Source organism: Mustela erminea, chromosome 4 (assembly GCF_009829155.1).
Source record: "Mustela erminea isolate mMusErm1 chromosome 4, mMusErm1.Pri, whole genome shotgun sequence".
Taxonomy (NCBI): Eukaryota; Metazoa; Chordata; class Mammalia; order Carnivora; family Mustelidae; genus Mustela; species Mustela erminea.
In genome coordinates, this window is record NC_045617.1 from 36,497,191 (window position 1) to 36,524,284 (window position 27,094).

Below are 27,094 nucleotides of genomic sequence, written 5' to 3' on the forward strand. Positions count from 1 at the left end.
CACTGGGTGTGGTGCAAAAATAATGAATACAGTTATGCTGAAAATAAAAAATAAATTAAAAAAAAAGAAACGAATCAAAAGAAACAAATAGATTCATCAACAACTCCAACAAGAGAGTCAGATACAAGCAGCTACACTACACTCTTTAGATCATCTAAACTGGCAATTGCTCCTGGTTAAATAATTTTCAGACACAACCGTAACAGTCAAAAAGTAAACACACTGCTAAATCTGTTTTTTAAGAATGACTACCATGCTTACATACACAGTGAAAACAGTCACCTACCAAAGTAAGAAAGCAATGCCAAACACTGAGGAAAAACCCAGGAGAGAGGACACTTTCTAGTCAAATTACATTGAGCTTTAGCCACCTTACCTTTATCTTCAAGCAGAATATATGAAATAGAGCAGCCAAGTATAGAAACTTGAATATTCTTCCTTTTCATTTGTCTGGATCTGAAAGATATAAACAGAATTCATTTCAAATATGAATACCAGAAGATCAAAATAAAGTAAATAACAAGAAAAAAGAATTCTTGAGCTATATGAAAACTCTGTATTTTAAAAGAAAGGAAACCATTCTGAAAGACAATTGTAAACAATGCTATTATAAGAAAGAACATTAAGAAATATTTTAAGTTCTCAAAACAACTCAGTAAAATTTATACAAGACTAATAAGTTTCTGATTAGGAAACAGAAAAGACAATATGATTCTATGACTGCTTAAATAAAAACCACGAAGGAGATGAGATCATCAGATTGGACATTAAGGAAAATAAGATTAATAAAATAAATAACAGTCTTAAGGAATTACCTCAGAAGCCAAAGAGGAAAAATGTAGAATACTGATTAAGATGATCCAACCCAGATGGAGGGAACAAAACTGACAGGTTATAAAAAGGTGGATCAATGATTTTTAAATTAATAATTAAAAATAATTCTGTATTAAAGAACTGAATTTATGGATAAGAAAAATTCAAAGAGGGCCGCCTGGGTGGCTTAGTGGGTTAAAGCCTCTGCCTTCAGCTCAGGTCATGATCCCAGGGTCCTGGGATCCAGCCCCGAATAGGGCTCCCTGCTCAGCGGGGAGCCTGCTTCCTCCTCTCTCTCTCTGCCTGCCTCTCTGCCTACTTGTGTTCTTTGTCAAATAAAAATAAATAAATAAAATCTTAAAAAAAAAAAAAGGAAAGAAAAATTCAAAGAGGTCAACATTAGTTAAAAGATACCAGAAGTCAAGTATGCCTTTGTGAAAGTGTTTCATGTTTAAAGGATTTAAAAAATACTCTCTATACACTTCTAGGGGGAAAAAAAAAAAATTAGTACCTACAAAAAGGAAAAGTAGCTGGCTGACTTCAAACTCTTGAAAGTAAGATTGCCAAAAGATAATAAAGATTGTAAAACAAGATTTCTAGATAAAGCCAATCTAATTTTTATGCAGAAAGGCAAAATCAATTTAAAATAAATTGTAAAAGTTTTTCTTAGATAAACATCTCATAAAATATGTCATCTACATTTTGTTTAGAAAAAAGTATTCAGTGAAACACTCTAAATAACTGAGAGATTATTCAAATCCTAAAAATTCTAGAATGATACTTTTTATAATAAAAGAACCAGTAATATACAATGTATCTAATAAAATATAGATGTAAATACTTTAATAAGATAATAAAACTTTATCCAAGTATCAAAAATAACTATTATAGAAATTTCACTTGAAATTATATTAATATTGATGATATCAAGTTACGATTATGTTTATTTAAACAAAACCTCAATAGAAAGTAAAAGAGAACCAAACTGTTGTACCTGTAGAAAACAATATAGACTTAAAATATGACACCAAACCAAGATACTGACTATAAAATCAAATAAAAGATATTTAAGATGTGGAAAATGATCAAAATAAATAAAGGGCAAAATCAACTTCTCAACTGGTACAAACACATAATTACCAAATGTAATTATTCATACACCAATACTTACAAAATGTTAGCAGCCATTCGCTTTGCATAGTAGACTATGAGTCTTTAATATTCTTTTTTATATTTTGCATGTGTCACAATTTCCAAATACATAGACCTTTTATAATCTGTAGTTTTAATAAAAAACATGTTCTTATAATAATACAGATAGGATCAAACTTTACACATAGGATGAATTTTTTTCAGTCTCTTTAATAGGTAGAAATTAAATTACTACTTATTCTAATGGATTTTTTTTTTAAATAAATGACTTTGTAAGATATTGTCTCAACTGGGACCAAGTGGTTGTTGGCCTGGTGGAGCCTGGTCCTACACACTGATATGCATTTGTATTAGTGAATATGCTGGGAAGGTTTTAGTTGTGTTTGTTTGCTTTGCTTAGTTTAAAAAGTAGGAAATTAGCACAAGGGGCAAATAAAAATGGCCAAAGAAATAAAGAATGAAAGATACTGTGCTGGCTCATTGGAGAAAGGGGTACAGGTAGGATCCTATGTCTGTTTTGAGGCTTGTGAGATTCAGCATAAAGAGTACTACCCATAGAACCAGAGAACAAAAATACACCATGGAATCGAAGAGAAAGACTACATCTTTGCTAATTCTACCATTGGTTTTGAGGCAGCTTGGATATCATCCTAAGGCTTTGGGACCACAGCCAGAGAATTGCTATGACAAGTGTAAAAACAGGAGAGTCAGAAGCTAGCCACAGAACATTTCCATGAATGAAAATAGCAACATGGGATGGGGAAATAGTGTGCAGCAGTTTGTGAAAATTAGAACAGAAAACTAGTAGGAAAAACTTCTTGATAACTAATCATCAGAATTGTTTATGAGATGTCCTCTGAGATTCCTAAAGTTTCTCCATTTCCTTTTCAATACACTTAGAATAATTAATTGCCCGTCACAAGCAGTGGCCAATGCCTTTCTATCTAATATGACATGTGCCTCCTGCATCAACCTCATTTGTTACCATTCAATACCCACACTTCTCCAATAATTTTGCTTGATCTAATGAAATATTTTTAATCTTTTTTTTTCTCTTGCAATGGCTAGTATTTCTAAATCAGTATTAAAAAATATATATATTGGGCTTGTTTTATTCCATCAAGCCTTCAACAGAAATTCTTCTAATATTTTTTCAGTGTTTCAGTGATGTTTCCAATAAAACATTAGAAAGTTATGTACAGATACTTTTTTTTTTCATTTTTCAATTGTATTAAATTAAGAGTCAACTACTGTTATTTTACTAAGGGTTGAAAATCAAATAGTTTTAAAATTTTGTCATATGCCTTTGTAGTGTATGCTGAGATGGTCATGCTTCTTTTCTTTTTTAAAAAGACCTTTTTATATGGTTAGCTATGTGAGAAGATTTTCTATTTTTTAGCTATCTTTGCATCACTGGAATGATTTCAAAGAAATTCAATAAGTTCCTAAGACTATATCTATAGAAATGTGAGAAAAATAGGAAGTGGAGGTGGGAAATATACGAAGGATGTTAAAATAACAAAGAATTGATATATCAACTCAATGACTACTTTAAAAAAGTGAGTTTTACTGATTATCATGACTCATATTCCATAGCCCTCAGAAAACATTTTAGGGTGACTTGAAGTGGCCACTTGACATGAAATTAGACCATCATGCTTATTAAGATAAACTATAGAAATACAAAGAAAATCTATGAAAGAAGATAATTTTGAATAATTATATACATCTTTAAACTTCTGATACTCGGGTTTACAACTTTTGGATAATTTTCTTTTTCATGGGTAAACCCAGAGACAATATTAAAAGAAGAAAAATTTAGTCATCTTTTAATTTGATTGACTCATTTTATACTCTCCCCCCACACCACTGGCTATTAAAAAAAAGAAAGACATTCAAAACTATTGTGAAGTTTTTTACTTGGACAGAACAGACACACTGTAATTTATAAAAGGGAATTTTCTTCCTCCGTGAACAATCACATCTCATTGTTCATAACATTGATAATCATGTGTAGTTATGTACAAAAAGCTTGAAAAATACTGCTTTTTGTGTGTTATTTAAAGCTGCCAATTTACCTAGGCTTATTAAAATCAAGGCTAAATCGTTTCAATGAGCAGAGTCTTAAAGTTGTAGTTGCACTGTCATAGACCCAAGAATAAATTAAAATGTAAAACTTCAGCTTGAGAGAAATTTAAATGATCAAACTAAAGCATTAATGCAGGATAAACCTAATCTTAGCAGTACAGGAATGAGGCTTTACTAGCAAGTCTCTCCCAAGAATCAATAAATGTTAGTGAACAATATTAAGTGACATGCTTAACAGTCCAACTATTAATACAGTTAACCTGGTTTTCTCAAAAGAGAAGCTTTGGCCACCTTGGATAGAAGCAGCCTGATACATTAAAATGTAAATTGTCTCTTTCCAAGTTGCTTTTTTTTTTTTTAACTACATAATCCATTAGTATCAAACTTGATTTTTTAAATTAAGACAAATAATATCTTTTGCATATGATACAATTGTAATATAAGAATCTTAATACCATAAAATCTAGATAGACTATTCAGACTTAAGCAATATCCTTGTAATAATATCCCCTGGTAGAAAGAATCCTTACTAATGATTAGTTATTTTTATACATAGCTTTATAGTATAGAGACAGAGTTAAAGGTAACTCTTTTCTGTGGCTTTCATTTCATTTAAAAACAGATATAATACTGAACAAAGGTGGTCTAAAACACTCATATGTACTACATACTTAAAATGTTTTAAGGGAACCTAGTTGTTTCTTATATTCATTTAAATTTTGAAAATTTTATTCATTATATGCTTTCACTTTCTATTGCAACTATTAAGAATTAAGATTTTGTGTAGTTCAATTTTTAAGAAATGCTTGTGTAATGAAATATATGTTGATATTTCATGTATTCTGATCTCTGTTTTTCCTCATATAAATCTCAAAGAGATTTATAATCTCTTTGAGGTCAGAATATCTATTTGTTCTACCCCACAGGACATATTCACATTCAACCACAGGTAACAAGGTTTATTCCAGGCAATTATACTGGTTCATCAACTCTCCATGACTCACTAAGGTTGCTGTATTTTGTCTACCTGGCTTTAATGATCCTTCTATCTATATTCAGTTTAATTTCTACTTTTGGCCACTTTTTTTGTGTCATCTCTATTTTGCTAAATGGACTTTAATTGTACACTTTGTTCTAACTCATTCCACCCTCTATATATCATCTGCAATCGTATGGTGAAGTTTTCTTTCTCAGTCTCAGAGCTTGATCATAACCACCCCAAGTTAATCCATTACTCAGCACCCAGGAGACAGGGAGTCAGATTGAGTTATTCGCAATGGGTGATATAATAATAACTATTGTTCACTTATTAATCATTGCTCTTAAGGAAACATATTTAAAAGGTGGCAAAATTAAGAGATACACACACACACACACACACTTACCTCAAATATTTTACATACTCAGCTATTCTAGAACTTGATTAAAACATAATAACCTATATACCTCACCATGGGTTAGATAAGTCATACAGATTACTTTTTATCATCAAGCCTGGTAGCATAATTTATTGTTGTAACCATTATAGAAATGGACAAAGCAAGTTAAGGGATATACATTATACTGATTAAATTATAAAGTGAACATTAAGCTCAAGTAGAAGTCATTCACCAATGCTGTATTATATAAAACTAATCATTTTAATTATCTTAATTATTTAATTTAATTTATTAATTTTTAAAGTTATTATTTATCAAACTAATTATTTTAAATTAATTTTCAACAAGTAATTATTTAGCACCATGTATGTGTTAAATACTGTTCGAGCAATGAACAAAACAGAAAAACTCATGTTTTCATGAAACATTTTAGTGGTACAAAATAAGTTACAAAACAAAATTTAAACAAAATGTAAAACAGTATATCAGTTGTTGATTTTTGTAAGTATAGTATGGAAAAGTAAAGAGGACAGAGAATGTTTTGAAGAAAAAGACTTTGCAGGGAGTGAGAGTTGAGTAATGACCTTAAGCACATGGAGGGAGTGAGCAATGAATTACATAGAAAATTTCATTCCAGACACAGGAAATAGTAAATACAAAAGCATATGAGAGAAATATATCTGTTGTATTTAAGGAGTGGAGAGGTAGTCACTGTGGCAAGTGTAGAGCAAATTAGTGAGAAGGTGATAGGAGATAAAGTCAGAGAATCAGGGTAGCAAATTATATTGATTTCTGTATTCAATTTAAAGGAATTTATTTCTTACTCTTAATAAACTAGGAAGCCTGGGTGGGACTGGGCAGAGAAGTGACATGGTCTAACTTACATTTTTAGTAAGACCACCTTGGCTGCTATGTTTGGAAGAGTCTGAAGAGTGTGGGCTAAGAGCTAGAAAAGAAATGTCAGTTCACAGGTTGTTTCATTAATCCTAGTTTGAAAATGATACCAGCTTACATAATAGTCTTCACAGTAATAGCAGTGCAAGATGGTAAGGTTTTGTAAACATTAAACTGTGTAGCAGATAAGATTTACAAATATATTTGTGAAGGAAAGAAGTTAAGGATTATTCCAAGATTTTGAACCAAGTAACTAAATAGCAAATAGAAATAGAAATAGAAAACAAAAACTGTGGGAGGAAAAGTTCTGGAGGAGATTAGGAGCTCAGTATTCAATACTGGGTTTGAGATGACTATTAGACATCTAAGGAGAGACATCCAATAAGTTAATTGATATACATGTTGGAAATTGAGGGGAAGAATAGATAATACAATTGGGAATTGATGTAGATCATATATTTGAGATTAAAGTAAAGAAGAGTTCCTTTCATTGAGCCTTATTAAGAGGTTAAAGGATTGAGAAATTTAGCTCATATGTGGAAACTGATGATGTCATACATGTACCAAGAAGATATAAAAATACTTATTACTTTTAAGAGGCTTTATGGAGACATCAAGGAAAGTCCTCCCAAATGGATTCAAAATGACTTGAGAGGCCAAAGAAGGGGGACTGGCCTGGAGTTTTTATTATTGTTCAGGGTGGAGTCAGGCTGAGGATTTCTGTGCACAGTCAGGAAACTTGTGTGGATTAAATCTGCTATCTGATGCTACCAAAGGAGTGAGCACCTAGGTTTTCTTATAAATTTGCTTAGATGTGTGGGCTGAAGGAGAAGAGGAAAGAATGAAAGCCAAAAAAATGTCTGCAGTGAAATTTTAAAAAAGGTGGGGACTCAGTTCCTTATTTTAGATAACTAGAAAAATATCACCTTAGAGTTAGGAGGTTATCTCAAGAGAAGTAGAAAAAGGATGTTCTGAGAAGGACTGAGTTATCAGTGGGGCCAAATATTGATGGTAAGTCCAGTAATACAAGTGGTATGAATAACCACTAGGTTTAGTATTATGGAGGTCTTTATGCCCTTAGTAAAAGCAGTCTCACTGGAGTGCTGGGATAAAGTCTTAAAGACCTCTCAAGTAAGAATGAGAGAGGAGATATTGGAGGGTGTGAAATTAGACTTTTTTATAGAAATTCTACCATGAAGAGGAAGGAAAAATATAGAGTGGGAAGAGGAGATAAGAATTAAGTAAAACCAAGAGAAGCTTGTACTTTTTTTTTTTTTAATAAGATTTTTTATTTATTTATTTGGCAGACAGAGATCACAACTAGGCAGAGAAGCAGGCAGAGAAGGGAGAGGAAGCAGGCTCTCTGCTGAGCAGAGAGCCTGTTGTGGGGCTCAATCCCAGGAACCTAGGACCATGACCTGAGCTGAAGACAGAGGCTTTAACCCACTGAGCCACCCAGGTACACCGAGAAGCTTGTGCTTTTAAGTAATTTTGATGCCTAATACCGCTAAAATTGTCACCTTCACATGAATTTCAAATTGCCCCAGGCAAATAGGCATCGACAATTAGAACTTATTTAGAGTTTCCAGTTCAGTACTGCAAACTTAACAACTATGTTTTAGGTCCCTAAATCTTATTTAAACGAGAAATCTATTACAGTTCTAAGAATGGCAGGACAATTCATCTTTCATTATTATATCATTAATTCTTTTTTTTTTTAAGATTTTATTTATTTATTTGACAGAGAGAAATCACAAGTAGATGGAGAGGCAGGCAGAGAGAGAGAGAGAGAGAGGGAAGCAGGCTCCCTGCTGAGCAGAGAGCCCGATGCGGGACTCGATCCCAAGACCCTGACATCATGACCTGAGCCGAAGGCAGCAGCTTAACCCACTGAGCCACCCAGGCGCCCCTCATTAATCTTTTAAGGGATGAGCAAGAATGGAGGAAGACATAAACCAGAACATACTCATTAGCATGCAGAATGGCAGAAAGTCTCTCAGCTTAGTGACTACTGACAACAGTAACAGGCTGTGAGAAACAGTCAGGTTAAGTTAATTAAAAGACTGAGAATCTCCTACATATTTGCCCCTCCCATATTACAACATGGCAAGCTATTATGTTGCTCTCCATTGTTCCTTGTCTACATGGATATTTCTACTCTATAGTCTAAAAAAGCAGTAAGTCTGAGAATGAGAAGGGTACCTAGTATGACTATTTGATTCCAAAAGTGAAGTTTGTTTTTTTTTTTTTTTTTTTTTCCTGTACTAGTATGGACTCCAGAATGTTCATCTATTTCTCATTAAACCTAAAAGTGAGTCTTGCTGTCAGGAAGACCTTCCCACATACTCAGTTCACCCAAGTAGATCTTACAACTGAGGAAAGGTCTGTAGTGGAAACACAATGCCACATAATCTAGCTACCCGTCATAATTCTAATCCTAAATTCACCATCTGCATAAGAACTACCGGGCACCTAAGGAAAATTAATCGTATAAAGAATCAAGTTGAAGAAAGAGAACTTAAGCCAAAGGAAGCAAAACCTTTAACATATTAAGTATAATTAATAAATCTAGAGTTAGACATAATGAAAGATTCAAAAACAAGAAATAGCCTAGAAAAATAAAAATAAAATACAATTCTCAAAAGAACTGAATAAAAGTTTAAAAGGCAAAAGTTAAGCAGAAACAATGAAGGAAAAATAATGAAATATACAAAAATTATGACATTAACATGTTTTCAGAGTTAAGGACTCAACATGACAAATGAAAACACTTCCATTTGGACATGTGGCTTATGAAATTTTAGAATATCAGAGAAAATAGAAGCTACAAAAACTTTGAGAGGAAAGAAAATCAGCTTATCCTATAAAGGTATGAAAATAAGATGATCCTCAGACTTCACCAGTCATATTAGATCTTAGAGAAAAATAGAGCAAAGATTTCACTGTTCAGAGGAAAACTGATTCTACCTAGAATATGCAAACTAGAAAGTTATCAAATAAAAAGGAAAGGCACTTTCAATTGTTCAAAAATTAACAATTAAATTCCATTTATTTTTCTGTCTAAGGTGAAATAAGAAAATAGAAAAGTGGGAGAAGACTGTCATAAATAATGGAGCTAATTCTCCATAACAAACTTCATAACTATATGAATATGAGAGACAGAATACTGGAGTGATTGAGAGGCTTTAGTTTTCCACTGTCTGCTACACCATTAATTCCATGATCTTTGCCAAGTCATTTCATTTCTCTGTCAGTTTCTTCATTTGTAAAATTAGCCATAATTGGACCAACCTCATAGAGTTTTGTGATAATTAAATGAGTTAATACGTGTGAAATACTTAAGTATGATTATCTCATTAACAACGTGAGCATATAGTATCAGGTTATATACTGGCCATCAAAAATTGAAGGAAATACAGGTAGAATGTTTTTAATTATATAATGGAATATACGGTTGACCCTTAAGCATTGTGGGGGCTAAGGACAAAATCCACATATAACTTTTGACTCCCCCAAAACCTGACTACTAATAGCCTACTGTTCACTGGAAGCCTTACTGATAACATAAGCATTCAAATAACACAAAGTTTACATGTTCTAGGTATCATATACTGTATGTTTACAGTATATTAAGCTTTAGAAAAGGATACATTATTAAAAAATCACAAGGAAGAGAAAATAAATTTATACTACTGTACTTTACTGAAAGTGATATGAATATAAGTGGACACATATAGTTCAAACCCATATTGTTCAAGGACCATATTTAAGGGAATTAATAAAAGAAGAAAGCATTAAAACTGGAAGTACATTAAAAACTCAAAAGATTCAATTACACAATGAAAGATATTATGATTTATATATATGTATAATCTTTTCATAAAGTAGAGAATATATGAATGGGTGGAAATAGGGCTGGGCAAACTCGTGTGCTTGACTTACTAGTAATTATATTTTGAATAAAGAACTTTTATCAAGCTTTGTGCTAAAGAAGTCCAAGTCTAGGCAACTTCTCAGTTCCTCACTGGTAAAATGTGTCTATTGGACACATTGCTGGTAGAAGAGGATGTAAACAGAAGAATGAGCTTCCTTCCTGGTTATAGCAGGCTCTGGCTTCACCCTACTCTATCTGCTAACACAACTGTCTAGGAGAAAGAAGTTTCTGAGTATAGTATGAGTCACTTTATGCTAAGGAGTTTGAGTTGTGTCAAGCTGCAGTACCAGATTATGAGCTTGCTGCTGTAGGAGCTGCCACAGAATCAGAAAACCAAAGTTTATAGACCTGGCTCTCCCCAGTCTCCATAGAGGCAATGTATCAAAGAATGGGAAGTCTCCCCATAGTCAAAAGTTTAAGGCAGAAAATAAGATTTTAAAAAATCATGATATATTGAGTATTGTGTTTTCATTGCTTAGACACTGAACAGAAAATTTATATCTTCATGAATAAATATAGTGTTATCAACATTGAATATATTAAAGTGGTATAGAAGAACAAATTGGACAGATTAAAAGACTAAGGAAGATTTGAGAAACAAGTAAGGATAGAAGTTTCTTTTTACAAAATAGTCTAATAACATAAATGTTGAATTTTGGTGTATCAAGAAATATTATTAAATCAACTAATAGATAATTTAATAATAAAAAAAGCAAGTCAAAAAATTGAAAAAGAGCATAAGAGGGATAGGATGAGTTACACTCCTATTCTTGAGAAGAAGAAAGTCATCAGACACTGTCAAAGTTGATTAATCAAACTATGGTCATATAAACACATTATTTGGAACTAGGAAGACAACTACCAGAACCATCAAAAATAAAATTTAACTTGATTGCTTGTGGAGAGAGGGAAAATGGGGAAAAAAGAGGGATATTTGTGTGTGTGTGTGTGACAGAGGGGAGAAGGAGAATAAGAAGGAATGAGGCAGTCCTAATTACAGCCAATTGGAATTAACATTTCTGTTAAGAATCAGCATTGTTTTGTTGTTTACTCAGGTATATCAAGCCAACTATACAACAGAGACTAGAGCCCAAATTACTTGACCACCTTCACCTTATAAAACTTTAAGAAAAAAGAATTAACAGTGAAGATAGAACATTAAGTATCCAAAGTGTTATTGTTTAAAGAACTTTGTTGCTACCTTAGAAATCCATGGATATGCACAAAACAATCATTGTTAGCCAACAAACTGAATTAATAATATGGATTGAATCATCAAGAAACAACCCACACTCAAGAAGTGTATTTATAGCACACAATACTTATTTATTTATTTTCTGTTCAGAAGAATAAACCATTAGAGTCAAATCCTCAAGATGGTCTTGAGGTCAAATTGCTAGTTACTGAGCTGTGCTGAATAGTTTCTTCAGCCACAGTTAATAAACTACTTGAGGCATGCTGGCTGAAATGAGCCACACAATGGTGAAATGGAGATAGAAAAAGACACTTTTGAACAAGATTTGGGGGACTCTGCTAATGCACTAAATGACATTATGCACAGTCTCTTGATGAGACCATTTCAACATTCCTAATTTCCATCACAATTTAACAGTTACAGCAGACCTAGTTTCCTTGAAATTTGTTGTGAGGTTAGTAATGAATTAATTCTACCTGAACTAGATAGAGGAATAAAGAACTCATTTTGATTTAAAATAGCCGCAAATCCTATTATGTATATCAACATTTTTGTCTGCCCAAGAAATCCTTGTGAACTATTTCCACTGCCACCCTACCCCCATAGGATTAAAATTAATGTCAAAGAACAAAATTATCTCTCAACACACCAATCGAAAGTATAATATATAAAATATATAATACATGATTACTATATACATATATATCCTTGGAAGATTTTTTTAAATCAGTCTCTCTGGTGAATATCTGATACTGTATAATACTTGTAAGTGTTATATCTACTGTTTTATTAATATTTTAATTTATTCCCATACCATTTGCACTAGAGTAGTTGTAACTTTAACAGTACACTAAAAATATCCAATGTTACAACTGCAGCTAAAACAAAACATTATTTCACTAACATAGTACTTTATTTTTATTTAAAAAAATCTTTAATAGTAACTACTGAAATACATGTAGTAACTCTTTAAATTTTCTGTCTAAAATTTTCCCAGGACCCTGAGATCATGACGTGAGCCAAAAATCAAGATAATTTTTAAAAATCAGAGAAATGTAACATGAAGTTTACATACAGGAAGTTGCCATATGGTGCAAACCATTCCATAAAGTCCTCTTACATGTGTTCTTCAGTCTGCATAGTTATTCTACTTAATACTTCTTAAAATTAGATCATAGCACCTATATAATTCTGTTACTGCAAACTTACTCACTTGTCAAACATTGTGAGAAATCGCTAGCAGTTTGAAATTAAACAGTTGTATTTGAACACCACCTTAATATAATCCATTTTCAAATAACTAAGGACATCCTATAATGTTAAATTTATTATTATTAATACAGATTCAATAATTATATTTCCATGTGATTTATATCTTATCAATTTTGCAGTTAGCAGTTTTATCGATAACTCCATGACTGGCACAAAGATCAGTGAATCATGACCTACGTATAGTTCAAACTCTCCACTTTTTAACTGACCCAACATAATTTTAAATAACTGTGTTTTTAATGTGCTTTATTATGACTTATTCAGCTTGAAATTCTACAATTGAGGTATTCTCTCATGAGTTCATTCTAACGCCTGGGAAAGAGTACTAGCGAAACAGAATAAAAAAACACAGTAGAAGGATAAATGAAGAGTCAGAATCAAAGTTATTGTAATGCATTCATCTTGTTCCCCAGAGTATCTACAAACATGCCAAATTTGGGACAGTAAAGCATGCCAGCTCACCTAATTCAGCTTGTTTATCAAACAAATCTTGATATAATGTTTTAGGCTAGTACATGTCTTCTATTTTTAATTGTCATAAAACATACATAATATATTTATCATTTTAACTATTTGTAAATATACAATTCAGATATTAAATACATTCACAATGTTGTATAACCTCCACACATTCTATAACCCACATTTTTCATCATCCCCAACCAAAATTCTGAACTCACCAAACACTAACTCCATTTTTTCCTTCCCCCATCCTTGGTAACCTCCATTCTTTTATTTTGTATCTATGAATGTGCCTATTCTGGATACTTCGTATAAGTGCAGTCACATAATATATGCTCTTCTATGTCGGGCTTATTACACTAAATGTAATATTTTAAAGGTCCATTCATGTATCATGAAGCAAAATTTAATTCCTTTCTATGTGTGAATACAATTTAATTGAATGTATAATAATTACATTTTTTTAAAAAGATCCCAGGACCCTGAGATCATGACGTGAGCCGAAATCAAGAGTCACACACTTAACTGACTGAGCCACCCAGGTGCCTTAACAATTACATTTTTAAAGTAAATTTAAAAAGAAAAACATGGCATATATAACAAAAAAATGCAATACTTTTATACTATATTTTGGGTGGCCAAGTGAATTATTATTCTTTTTTTCTGAGAGTAAAAGGGATAACTAATAACAATTAAGCCTGGACAACAGGCTTATACTAGGATTCTCTAAGGCAAACAAGAAAATTGGTCATCCTAGGTATCAAGGAACTCATTGCGGCAAGCAGCAGAATATGGATAGTTACCTATGGCAAACAAAGTATTTTCTTCATGAAGAACTAGATATGGAATTGCTTTCTGGGATTCCTTGATTTTGATGTATTAAAGGTTTTTAAAATAAAACAAAATTACAATGGCAAACAGTATCTTTAAAGATAACTCCATTTTCCAAACAAACTGGCCTTGTAGGTTCCTAAGAATTGGTGGGAACCAGAAAACCTTCATTAGCTGGTTAGAGTACTGCAGAAATCGCCATAATTTTACCTGAACACGGCAGACTCAAGTCATTTTGAAAACCTAATTTCATCTTGTGCTATGGTTACAGAACAAAGAGCCTCTTAAAATCAGTAAATATTCTTCACTCTTCCTCCACTTCCATTTTTACCTAAGTCTTTTCAATTCTCTTATCTATCTTTCAAAATTTTACTCATCATGTCACTTTTCACCAGGAGCCTTCCCTGAATATAATGGCAGATTGTCTACTTCAACTAGAGTACTTCATTTTCCAATCTTATGATTGAATCTTATGATTATATATACTTTTAATACATATATTTGGAGCTTGAGATGATTGGTATCTTCCGTATTTTCCATCATCTAATCTATTGTACCTTCTAAAATAGAGTTTCAGGGCGTCTGGGTGGCTCAGTGGGTTAAGCCGCTGCCTTCAGCTCAGGTCATGATCTCAGGGTCCTGGGATTGAGCCCCTCATTGAGCTTTCTGCTCAGTGTGGAGCCTACTTCTCTCTCGGCCTCTGCCTGCCCCTCTGCCTGCTTGTGATCTCTGTTTCTCTCTCTGTCAAATAAATAAATAAATAAAATCTTAAAAAAAAAATAGAGTTTCACAAATGTATAAAAGTAAAATAATGGGTTAAGTTCTGCCCACAAAAGAAATAGCTCTTTCTTGAGACACATAGGACACCTAATGCTCTCCTGACCAATTATCTTCCAAAATTTCAAGTTCATATGGGGTCTAAAAACAATAGAAGATGTTGCTGAAGTTGGGAAATATTTTTCAGAGTATCATAATAACTTTTATCTGCTGCAGGTACCTAAAACAATCAAGAGCATGCTAGAGTTTGTCATAGTAATAGCATTGCATCAGGGAAAAATATTATCTTAAGAAAATGATTTTGACTGAAGGACTAGAAGCATAAAACTTCAGAATTTGAGTCAACTATAAAATTCATCCTTTTTAGAAAGCTACCTTCTCCAATCTTCTTATAATGTACTAATTTACTGGACAATATACTAGAGAGATGATTGTTCTAATTCACCTTAATACCTCCATTAATGGGAACTCATTACCAGTTGAAAAAGCCTCTTCAATTTAGTGTTAATGTGTTCTCAGGGCTAATTTAGAAAACTTCAGTTTCATATATATTTTGTGTGTGAAATATTACTCTATTCCTCAATATTCTTTAAGATTTCATGCTGTCTAAATGAATCCTATCCCATTCATATAGCTGGACCTATTGTATTGAGATAGGATATAATATAAAATAATGAGAGTCTTGACAGGAAGTTAAAAGCTTAGCTTTTAAGGATGGGATGTAAAGACCTTATGCTATAGCGACAGTGTTAGAAGTGCAGTTGAGAAGTGTAATACTTCTACTTCCTGGAGACCAGATAACCTTGCCCTGAGAAGGGAAGAAATCATAAAGTAAAAAGTAAAAAGAATCTAAGAAATCTAAGAAGTCATAAAATAAAAAGTAAAAATAATCTAGGTACTTCTGTAAGGCCCTGAGAAGCATGGGTACTCCCATGTCTAAGTTTTTGTTAGTGGGGAGGGCTGATAATAGAAACTCCAAAAATTTCAAGTGATCTCCATCCCTCACTCCTGCTCCCAGTAAAGATTGAAATTTTGCAAAACCTAGAGAGCCCATACAGATCAGTCTCCCAAGAAAAAGAACAGTTTTGTAAAGTGTAAAGAATGGATCTGGAGAGACAATAAGAAAATATCTGATAGAAATGCAGCAGGATTTATGGAAGGTCTGAAGGCTCACTTGAGGTTTGCAGCCATCAATTCAAAGACAGACCCGTCAGTGAGATTGCATTTTCTTCTCTAACCCCTACAATCAGCAGTCTGGATATATTGCAGAAATAGTTGGAGAATTTAGATTTTGTCAGGTAAGTACAAAAGGTGTGTGGAGGGGGAGGAATATTAGAGTAGAGATTGTATTCATGATACTGATTGTAGTGTTAGATCAGGTTATAAACTGAAAACGGAAAAATGATAGACCTCTCATTCTGCAAACAACACAGGGTTAATAAATTAGAGGAACTATTAGGGTGAAACATTTTAAAATTGGATATAGAATAGGAAAGTAGAAGAGAGTGGCCAGAAATCAGAACATTTGTTATCTGAGATGTCTGAAATTGACACACTTGGTAATTTAAGAGTTGCAGAATGAGCATGATAGTATTTTGCTGAAGAGGTATGTTAATGCAATGATTTCCACAATCAAGGTTCTTTCTTCTATTAAACTACATTAATTTTAAAAGGGAGGGGTGTATATTAGAGGAGAAATTCCTGGTATTATCTTGTCCAGGGGATTTCAAATCCTTGGATAGGTATTGACTTAAAAAAGAAAAAAAAGATCCTCATAGGAGTTTTACTACTAAAATGTCAGTCAACTATTTTTATTTTTATTTTTTTTACATACGGATGGTACTGGTTCCATATCATGGAGGCAAAGAAATCATCAGCACATGAAAGAGTGCAAGGCATATAGTAAGTATTTAATATGTATTTGTTTCATAAGAAAGAGTATTTGAAAGAATTAATATAATTTTAAGAACTAATGAGAAAATCATTATGAAAACGATTATTTATTCAGTTATTCTTTGTGTCATAAATAGATGAAATAGTATATCTGAAAGCTTTTTAGATCTTAAAGCTTCATTATCATTACGTTTCTGCAATTTTGATGTATTAATATCCATTTAACAAACATTTATAGAAAAATGCTGTAAAGAAGAAGAAAATTCTAAAATCCTTAATATGAGACATATATCATTTGGGTTCTTTTTTTCTTTTTAAAGATTTTATTTATTTATTTGACAGACAAAGATCACAAGTAGGCAGAGAGGCAGGCAGAGAGAGAGGAGGAAGCAGGGTCCCCGCTGAGCAGAGAGCCCAATGCAGGACTCAATCCAGGACACTGGGATCATGACCTAAGCTGAAGGCAGAGGCTTTAACCCACTGAGCTACCCAGGTGCCCCTCAATTGGGTTCTTAAGTTGGCCTTAACATCCTTCAATTACATAAAGAATGGTTTTGAAAAATATAACCTTGTTTTTCACTGTTGAGTACCACTAATCCAGTGCTGTGTTTACCCATTTTTGTCTTCATATGATAAATGTTGCTAATTTTATTTATTTATTTAATCAATTTTATTTCTTATCTAATTTCATTTCTTTCTACTCTCCTCCTTTTATTTATTCATTTGTTTTCTTGCAGGAGTAAACACATTTTTTTCTCTTCTTATGAAAACAGAAAGATTGACAATTCATGTTACTCTCAGGACTGCATGCCTTGGAAGCTCTTCCTTTATGGATGTTTTCATGATTTGCTTCTTATAGGTCCCAGGTTAAATGTCTGCTCCACTCCCCATCCTAGACACTATCATAACTCTAGCATATCATTCATTTTTCTTTTCTTTAACAAAGTACTTCTCAACACTTGAATTTATGTTGCTTCCATGTGTAATCCTAATCTCACATCTAACCCTCACTATCAAGTAAACCCCTTAAGGTCAAGGATTAAGTTTGTCTTTAATCCTGTGTTCCTAACACTAAGAGAAGTATTTAACAAATAGTAGTTTCCCACAGAACACTGGTAGGTTTTCTAACATTAACAGATCTGTAAATCTCTCCTTTTAAGATTTCTTTAAAGGATATCATAGTTAAATAACAGTACTGTATCAGCCAATCTAGTCCAGATACAAAAATTTCAACAGACAGTTTAACAGAGTTTTTGGTATAAAGAATTATACACCATGTCTCAGAGAACTAGAAAGACAAAAAGGAGATACTAAAGTATCACAGAAGGAAGCAATTACCACTTTCATGGCTGGGGAACAAAGAGATAAGGTTGGAATAGGTAGCATTTAGAAACCTGGAGGAAGAGTCCTCTGAATGTGGAACTCAGATCTCTGAGGAACAGATGATGTTAAGATGGGGCTATGTATAAGATGCCACAGCAGAAGTTATGCTTTCCCACAGCATTAAAAGACTGAAAAGCGTAATCAGCTGCTACCAGAGGAACTGGTTCTTCGTTGCTCTAAGGATAAAGAAGTGCTGTGGTGATGGCGAGAGAAGCAGGAAGCAAACAGAAGTCACACGTTCTTCTTCCTACACCCTTCTATTTACCTCTACTGAAAGACTCTAATAAGGAACCATCTATCAAAGGAAAAAATTGGTTTGCAAAATTCCAGCCCCACGTCAAAACACAGTACAAAAGTATCTGTTTGAAGTCAAGAGCCTAAGTTTAATAACCAAAATATTTCCTAAGAATATTTAATTTTTATTTTACTTGGGTAATCTTCTAATTAAATTTTAAAATTTTTAAACATGACTTTAAATACTTACTATATTTGAAATTTAATTTGTTAAATGTTTTGAAATTTATATAATTAAATTGTCTTCCACAGTTATTTTTTGTCCCATGACTATTCATTGAATAATTCTTTCATTATATAAAATTCTTTTTTACACAGTAAATTCTAGTGAAGGGAGAGAAACAGTGCGGATAGAGATACAGAGATGCTTGGTTTACTTTTTTTTTTAATTCCTGTCTATTTTCTGATTTCCTCAAATATTTTAATCTTTCAATTTTTTAAAATATCTATTCAATTATTTCTTTTTTTTAATTTTTATTTTATTTATTTATTTGATAGAAAGACATCACAAGGAAGCAAAGAGGCAGGCAGAGAGAGTGAGAGGGAAGCGGGCTCCACGCTGAGCAGAGAGCCTGATGCGGGGCTCCTGGGATCATGACCTGAGTGGAAGGCAGCAGCTTAACCTACTGAGCCACCCAGGTGCCCCTATTCAATTATTTCTTAAAGAGAAAGAGAGGGAGAGTGTGAGCTGGGGAGGAGCACAGGAAGAGAGAGAATCTCAAGCAGACTCCCAGTTGAGAGCAGAGCTAAACACAGGGCTCTATCTCACAACCCTGAGATCATGACCTGAGCCAAAACCAAGAGTCAGATGCTCAACTAACTGAGCCACCCAGGTGCCCCAGTTCTTTCAATATTTCTATCTCACTAAACGACACTACTTCCATCCCTAGGCCTGGGTGTCTTCTTTGTCTTCATCTTCTATGCTTTCCTTTCTTGTCTTTCAGAGAATTTTTATCCCCTTTTCAATTTGTTCTCTTATTGCAGCCAGGGTGATTTTTGTTGGTAATAAAAAAAAAGGATCACACTTTCTTCTTACTTGAAATGTTACCATGGTCTTCCTTTGCTCTTAAGAGCACATCTTTACCATATCTAAGTAGGATTAACATCATCTGATATATATCCCCTATCATAGACTCACCTTTCAATGTACTTCTTTTCACTCACCATACTTTAATTCCACAGGAGTTTTTCCCCGATACTGCTGTTTCTGCTCCAACCAGAGTCTTAAAGGTTCCTTTTGCCTTGAAGGGGCTAACCACTCGCACCCACTGCAGGTAGGAGCCTCTTCAAATTATTTTTGATTTTACATATTTTATCTCTTTCTTAGAGTAGTTCCTATGAACTCCTTTACTAGGTTACAGTCTTCTATTATATAATAACTTTATAGGCCATATGACTAATCCTTCTGCCGCTCAATAGTAAGTTCTGTAAAGGCAATGTTTGGCTCATACATTTTATCCATGGAGTATTTTCCATAAACTGATTATTCAATAAATATGTGCACAGTAAATTAACAGAGATAAAACCTTCTATTATTAGGTATATAATTCAACTATTTGTTTGCTTCAGTTTCCTTCTAAGAGACATTTATAATGCACATTTTTAAGTTCTGTATATTTTTATTCATTTAACTAGGCATTTTATATTTTATGTTGCCATATGGAACTCTTCAAATTGTATATTCAAATAAGACGAATTTTTAAGGTTTCAACAATGTTTTAATTGAGCTTCTTGGGAGATATTTTTAAAAAATACAATCAGAAATAAACTCACAATTATGTGGTCAATTAATCTGACAAAAAAGGACAAGAATATACAATCAGAAAAAGACAGTCCTTCAACAAATGGTGTTGGGAAAACTGGATAGCAACATGCAGAAGAATGAAACTGGACCACCTTTTCAAACCATACACAGAGATAAACTCAAAATAGATTAAAGACCTAAATGTGGGACCTGACACTATAAAAATCCTAAAAGAGAGCACAGACAGTAATTTCCCTGACAGCACAGGCAGTAATTTTTCTGACATTGGAAGTAGCAACATTTTTCATATGTCTCCTGAGACAAGGGGAACAAAAGAAAATTAAACTATTGCAAATACATAAGGTAAAAAGCTAATGCACAGCAAAAAACAAAAGCAAAAACAAAAACAAAAACAAAAAAACAGAAACAAAATTCAAAAAAACAGCAACAGCCAAGAAAAATGAAATGAAAAGACAACTCAATGGGAAAAGATATTTGCAAATGACATAACCAATAAAGGGTTAGAATCCAGAATATATAAAGAACTTACACACTTTAACAGACACATACACACAGGCATAGACACACATCCAATTAAAAAATGAGCAGAAGGCATGAACAGACATTTCTCCAAAGACAACATACAGATGGCCAACAGACACATGAAAAGATGCTCAGTATCTCCCATCCTCATGGAAATGAAAATCAAAACCACAAAGAGATATTACCTCAGACTTGTCAGAATGGCTAAAATCAAACATGAGAAACAGTAAGTGTTGGCAAAGGTGTGGAGAAAAGGAACCCTTATGCACTCTTGTAGGAATGCAAACTGGGGCAGCCACTGTGAAAAAGAGTACGGAGGTTCCTCAAAAAAATTAAAAAATAGAATTACCACATGATCCAGTAATTCCACTAGTGCGTATTTACTCAAAGAATATGAAAACACTAATCTGAAAATATATATGCACCCCAATGATTACTGTATTATTTACAGTAGCCAAGATATGGAAGCAGCCCAAGTGTCCATCAACAGATGAATGGGTGAAGAAGATGTGGTATACATACATACAATTGAATATTACCTAGCCATAAAAAAATGAAATGCTGCCATGTGCAATGACATGGATGGATCTAAAGGATATAATGCTAAGCAAAATAAGTCAGTCAGAAAAAGACAAATACCATATGATTTCACTCATATGTGTAATTTAAGAAACAAAACAAATGAAAAAAGAAAAAGGAGAAGAACCAAAAAACCAAAAACCAGACTCAACTATAGAGAACACATTGATGGTTATCAGGGGAGGGGATATGTGAAATAGGTGAAGGGGATTAAAAGTACACTTAGTGTGATAAACACTGAGTAATGTACAGAATCATAGAATCACTGTACTGTACACTTGAAACCAATGTAACACTGTACATTAACTATACTGAAAATTTTTTTTAAAAGAATCACTTCTGCAAAGACTAATAAGACTAATGATAATTTTCCTTTCTTTTGATTATCTATCCTTTAGTCTTTCTTGATTATTATCTAAAACATCCACAAAAAAATATGTAATGATAGGAGCGATAACATCATTCTTACAAACTCCTTTGGGAAAATATTTTGGGATTAAAATAAGAGAAAGAGTAAGTTACACTAATAAGTAGTAGAAATAATGGAACTGTCCAATTTCTACTTTACACTTACCTTGTTAAAAATACTGCCCACGCTTGGTATGTTGTCATTCTACTTCCAAGACAATGCTGTATTTTTTCTCCTTTGAATCCCTTTAAAAAGTTTCTCATATTCTTTTGTGTGTAATAATATGCAGTTTGATTTATTGTTTATCCTATGTTGCCAGAAGTTCCAATAAAGCCCAGAGGATGCCAGACAAGGCTGGTCTGATTTAAATCCTTGCTTCATTTCTTACCAGCTTTGTGACCTAGGATAGTCATCTGAGTTCACTGTGACTCATTTCCTTCTCTGTAAAATGGTATGAGAATAAGATGAGTTAGGATATGTAAAACATTAAAAGATCTTGAAGATTTACAGAGCTATTATTTAGGACCCTATGATTACATAATCACAAACAAAATTATAGAATGTTGGATAGAAAATTATGTGATACAGGAAAATCATTTTTATCATTTAAAACTGAAAATGTATCTTTTTTTAAGTTATTCAATCAATAGCACTTTAAAATAGCTTAAAGGATTATGAGCTAAAAATACATATCAAAAGCATTTATTTTAGTGAAATTTCTATGTTATCAAAAGCCACTTATAGGTCAAGAAACATTGAGAATGGTTCTGATTTACTTTTAGCAGCTCAAGGACAGGAAGAACACTTAAAATTAATGAAGTGAGAATTTTGAGAATAAGTTTGAAAGATGTGTCCCTTTAATTTCAATAAAAGACTAGCCACAGAAGAGAAAAGGTGGAAAAATCAAAAGGTAATATTTGAGAGGTGCCATCCGAGAAATAGCACATCCTTCAGGACAATTTGTAAATATGTGAAATATCCTCAAATCCATTCAAGATGACTAGAGTATATTTGCAAGGGAAAAAGCAATCATCAAACTTAGAAAAAGTTATAACTTAATCACTCTTTGTTATCCCTCATGAAACCTTCTGCTTAGAATTTAGTCCAATGCACATTTATACCAGGCTGGGATTCCAAGATGATGAACATCAGTGTTCCACTTCCTCAAAAAGCAATGGCATAATCCTCATAGTGAATGTATTAAAGTGCCTGTTTGTCTTAAATCTAAGTCTCCTGTGTGTTTATCATTGAAAATCAGTCCATGAGTCTGACTGATTAAAATATATAATTGATTTAATATTAGAAGAATCAAGCAAAATCTCTTATTTTATGATATTTAAGTTTAACCTAAGATAAATCATTGGGCTTGTAAAATATTAAATCAACATTAAATATTATGTATATTTGTTATAAGAATATGCTTTTAAAATCAGGTTTACAGGGACATCTGGGTGGCTCTATTGGTTAAGGGTCTGCCTTTGGATTAGGTCATGATCACAGGGTCCTGGGATTAAGTCCCTTGCTCAGCAGGAAGCCTGCTTCTCCCTCTGCCCCTCCCCCTGGCTTGTGCACTCACTCTCTTCTCTCTGACAAATAAAATCTTAAAAAAAAAAAAAAAATCAGATTTACATAAACCACACATTATATTGAAATGTGTCTCACTCTTCCTTATATCAATAAGCAAAGTCTGACAATAAGGGAACATCCTCTTATAATGAGTCTCAGAAGTCAATTTCTGAGAATTTAGGGCTATAATAATATTGATGAGGGTCTGGGTGAATTATGGATAGCATGAAAGATGTTATCTAAGAGATACGTGAGCAGCAGAGTTTTGAAAAAGGAGTGGGATTAGAAATTTTAAAAATATACATCTGCTGTCTTCCCCACTCTCCTGTAAAAAGACATTATCGACAAATGTGGTGTGATTCATGATAGAAAAAGGTTTTTAGTTAAAAGATATCTAAAATCATAAGGGACATTCTAAATCCTTAAAAATGATAGCTATGTAGCTAAAACAGTTGAAAATTTGGAAGATTTGAACAACATAATTTATGAATTGTTCTAATAGATAATCAGTAACACTGCTCTGCTCCCCAAAAGCTGAACATACACATTTGCTTTCCTTTTCAAAAAAAAAAAATAAATTTTTTAAAAAGATTATTTATTTATTTGACACACAGACAGACAGTAGGCAGAGAGAGAAAAGAAAGCAGGTTCCTGGCTCAGTAAAGAGCCCGATGCAGGGCTCAATCGCAGGACCCTGGGATCATGACCTAAGCCGGAGGCAGGGGCTTTAACACACTGAGCCACCCTGGCATCTGGGAAATTTTTAAAAATAAGCATATTTAATGTCTATGGCATGATATTTTGTTACACATACACATAATGAAATGATTACTACAGTCAAGCTAATTGTACCATAACCATCTCCTCACATAGTTAGCATTTTCCTCCCGAGATGAGGTGTGCCTCAGTTTCTTGAGACAGGCAAGGTAGAAGCCAGTCCTTCCAGGAGCAGCTGGAAATGTCGTCCTAGATGTGCGGTCCACTTCCTTCTCTCCTCAAGGAGAACCTGGGAGCTGGAGTGCCCACCCACTCTGCCCTGAGCTGGGGACGGAGTGTGGCAAATGCCTGCACTCTTGCCGTGCCTTTCCTTACGGTTGTTTTGCTGTCACTCTCAGGGGACAAGCAAACGGCAAGCCTCCTCAGCTCTCGGAGATAGGTGGTTAGCTGGAGGCTTAGCTCCGTCTTTGGGGTAAGAGGGCCGGAGGGGTGCTGCAGTTAGTGCCCACAGCCGTTTCAGGTTACCGGGAGACTGGGGATCACCTGCCAGAGACAAGTCAGTTCGGAGCCAGACCTCCCGAGAAAAGTCGGAGAAGATGAGGCCCTGGATGTGCAGTCTAACCCCTTTCAAGGAGAAGGTGGGAGGTGGGCATAATTATAGGAGCGGGATAGGCCCAGACTCGCAGGAGAGCCTGCAGCCCTTCAAAGCTTCTGCTTTGTTCACCGGAGATGCGAAGGAGCGGCAAAGGCCAGGCCTCAGGAGTTCCCAGACACAGGCGACGGAAGCACAAGGAGACCGTCAGGCCGCTGCGGGCACCGGAGGTCTCGGGAAGTATAGGCCGGATCCTCCCGGGAAGAAGCGAGAGGTGGGCGTTCCGTTGTTTTCCTCAGAAGAGCAAGGGGACGGCGGGCTGGAGGTACGCCGGAAGTGCCCGTGAGCCTCTCCTACCTCACGAGTCAGTGGCTCGCACCGCGTCCCCCTGAAAAACAGCGGTGGGTGATGTTATTACTGAGTTCAAGGTCTCACCAGGCGGAAACTGGCCAAGCTCGCCGAGGACCCTGCCAGCCGCCAAAGGTAGGAGAGTTAGAAGCTGGACCCTATAGCCCCAGTCGGAAGAGCCGGAAATTAGACCCCAAAGCCTGGTCTAGACGCTTCCAGGGAGAAGCTGGGAGCTGAGCTTTATGGCCGAGGCTCACTCGGCACAGAGCGGAGCGGACTAGCTGCTGGAGGCGCTCTTGCGCCGGTTTAAAGTGGACTCTTGGTTCTCTGTGGTCCCAGAGGGTCAATGAATCTCTGTCAACTCCCGGAAATACATGCGTTAGGGGTCAGCTCTCGGGTGGCCACAGTAAAGGTTGGTGCCTTGGTTGCGTCGTCTAAGCTTTTCTTCACTCTTCAGGAAAAAGGTGGGAGTGGATTCCTTTTGGATTGTATGGTGCTGGGCCAGGGGTGGTGTTTACGATGAGAGTGTGTTTCAGCTCTTCCTCCGTGTTCCATTGTGTGTATTTTCACAGCCACTGGGTGTATAGGAGATTCTCAGCCAGTTTCTGGATTTTTTCACAGAGCCATCCGACATGTGTAGCCGCTTATTACTAGCATCCCTCTTTGGGAGGAGGAAGAAATCAGGAACGTTCTATTTCACCATCTTGTTAATGTGAATCCCCCCATTCTTTTCAGAAATTAATGCAACATTTACAAACAACAAAAAAAAAAATGGTGTTTCCAGGTTGTAAAGAAAGTGCCATTAAATTATAAAATATCAACTCCACATGATGATTACAACATAAGATTAGTAACTCGCTAACAAACACATTCTTAGACCTATAGATCTGGAATGTAAAAATGGGTTTATAAAAATGAGGTGAGTAAACTTCACATGATGTGTGAGGTTTAATGAGGCTAAATAAGAACTTGGAGGGGAGTTTATATTCTTACATTTGTTTTAGAAAAGAGGAAATATTAGGGGCGCCTGGATGGCTCAGTTGCCTAAGAGTCAGACTCTTGTTTTCAACTGAGGTTATGATGTCAGAGTTCTGAGATCCAGCCCTGATGGGCCTCCTCTCAGAGAGAGTCTGCTTGAGATTCCTTCTCTCACCCTCGCTTTTCCCCCTGCTCATACTCCTGAAGTGCATCTCTCTCTCTCTCAAATAAATAAGTAAAATGTTTAAAAAGAAAATAGGATATATTAAATAATGAGCATTTTCCTAAACAGGCTGGGTACATATATTCAATCCAAAGGAACTATAGAAAAGAAAGTGGTAAAAATAAAAATAATAATAGATTTTTAAAAAATCAGATTAATTAACTATCCTTAGGGATAATCATTAAAACAAGAAGCCATTTTAAAAAAATGGTTATAAAAAAAAATTATAAAATACCTTGGTATAAGAAAATATAAATGAGTAGGACTAAACTAATTTAAAGTTAAATGTAAAAGCAATGTAGGAACACAAAAGATGCTTCATAAACTTGGGCTATTCTAAAATTTTAAATCTTGACATTCAAAATATTGAAAGTTTTAAATACAGTTAAGGAAGTAGAAAAATACTCAACACTTATGAAAGACAAAGACGATCCTTAGACAAAGATAATACGGTCCTTAGAAAAATTAAGGGCAGGGGACCTGGGTGGCTCAGTGGGTTAAAGCCTCTGCCTTGGGCTCAGGTCATGATCCCAGCATCCTGGGATTGAGCCCCACAGGGAGCCTGCATCCTCCTCTCTGCCTGCCTCTCTGCCTGCTGTGATCTCTGTCAAATAAAATCTTAAAAAAAAAAAAAAAAGGAGAAAAGAAAAATTAAGGGCATAAACTGAATGTTCACAAAAAGGAAATATAGTCAAAATTAAAAATAAAAACAATTACTGTATGATCTAGCAGTTTCATTTCTGGGTATATATCTAAAGGAAATGAAATCTGTATCTCAAAGAGCTATCTGCACTCCCAAGTTCATTGCTAGCATTATTCACAATACCCAACATTTGGAAACAATGTCTCTTGAGGAAAGAGTGGATAAAGAAAATATGATATATGTATATATATGATATATATATTTGTGATGATATGAATGAACCTGGAGAGCATAATGATAACTGAAATTAGAGAAAGATAAATACTGTATGATCTCACTTATATGTGCTATCTAAAAAAGTTGAACTCCTAGAAATAGTAGAGTG

The 27,094-nt window shown here is 34.3% G+C and overlaps 2 long non-coding RNA genes across 2 annotated transcripts in view; one reads left to right on the top strand and one right to left on the bottom strand.

Annotated features, from left to right (window-relative positions):
- Positions 1 to 382: 382 nt before the first annotated feature.
- On the bottom strand, positions 383 to 25,128 carry LOC116588217. Its single transcript, XR_004284848.1, has 3 exons — positions 24,078 to 25,128; positions 21,808 to 22,083; positions 383 to 456 (listed from the first exon to the last, which is right to left on the bottom strand). It is a non-coding gene; the product is annotated as an uncharacterized LOC116588217 (long non-coding RNA).
- The window catches only part of LOC116588218, an 81,128-nt gene continuing 78,866 nt past the window's right edge, over positions 24,833 to 27,094 (top strand). The window contains exon 1 of the long non-coding RNA XR_004284849.1: positions 24,833 to 25,000. This is a non-coding gene — a long non-coding RNA (uncharacterized LOC116588218). The remainder of the gene's footprint in view (positions 25,001 to 27,094) is intronic.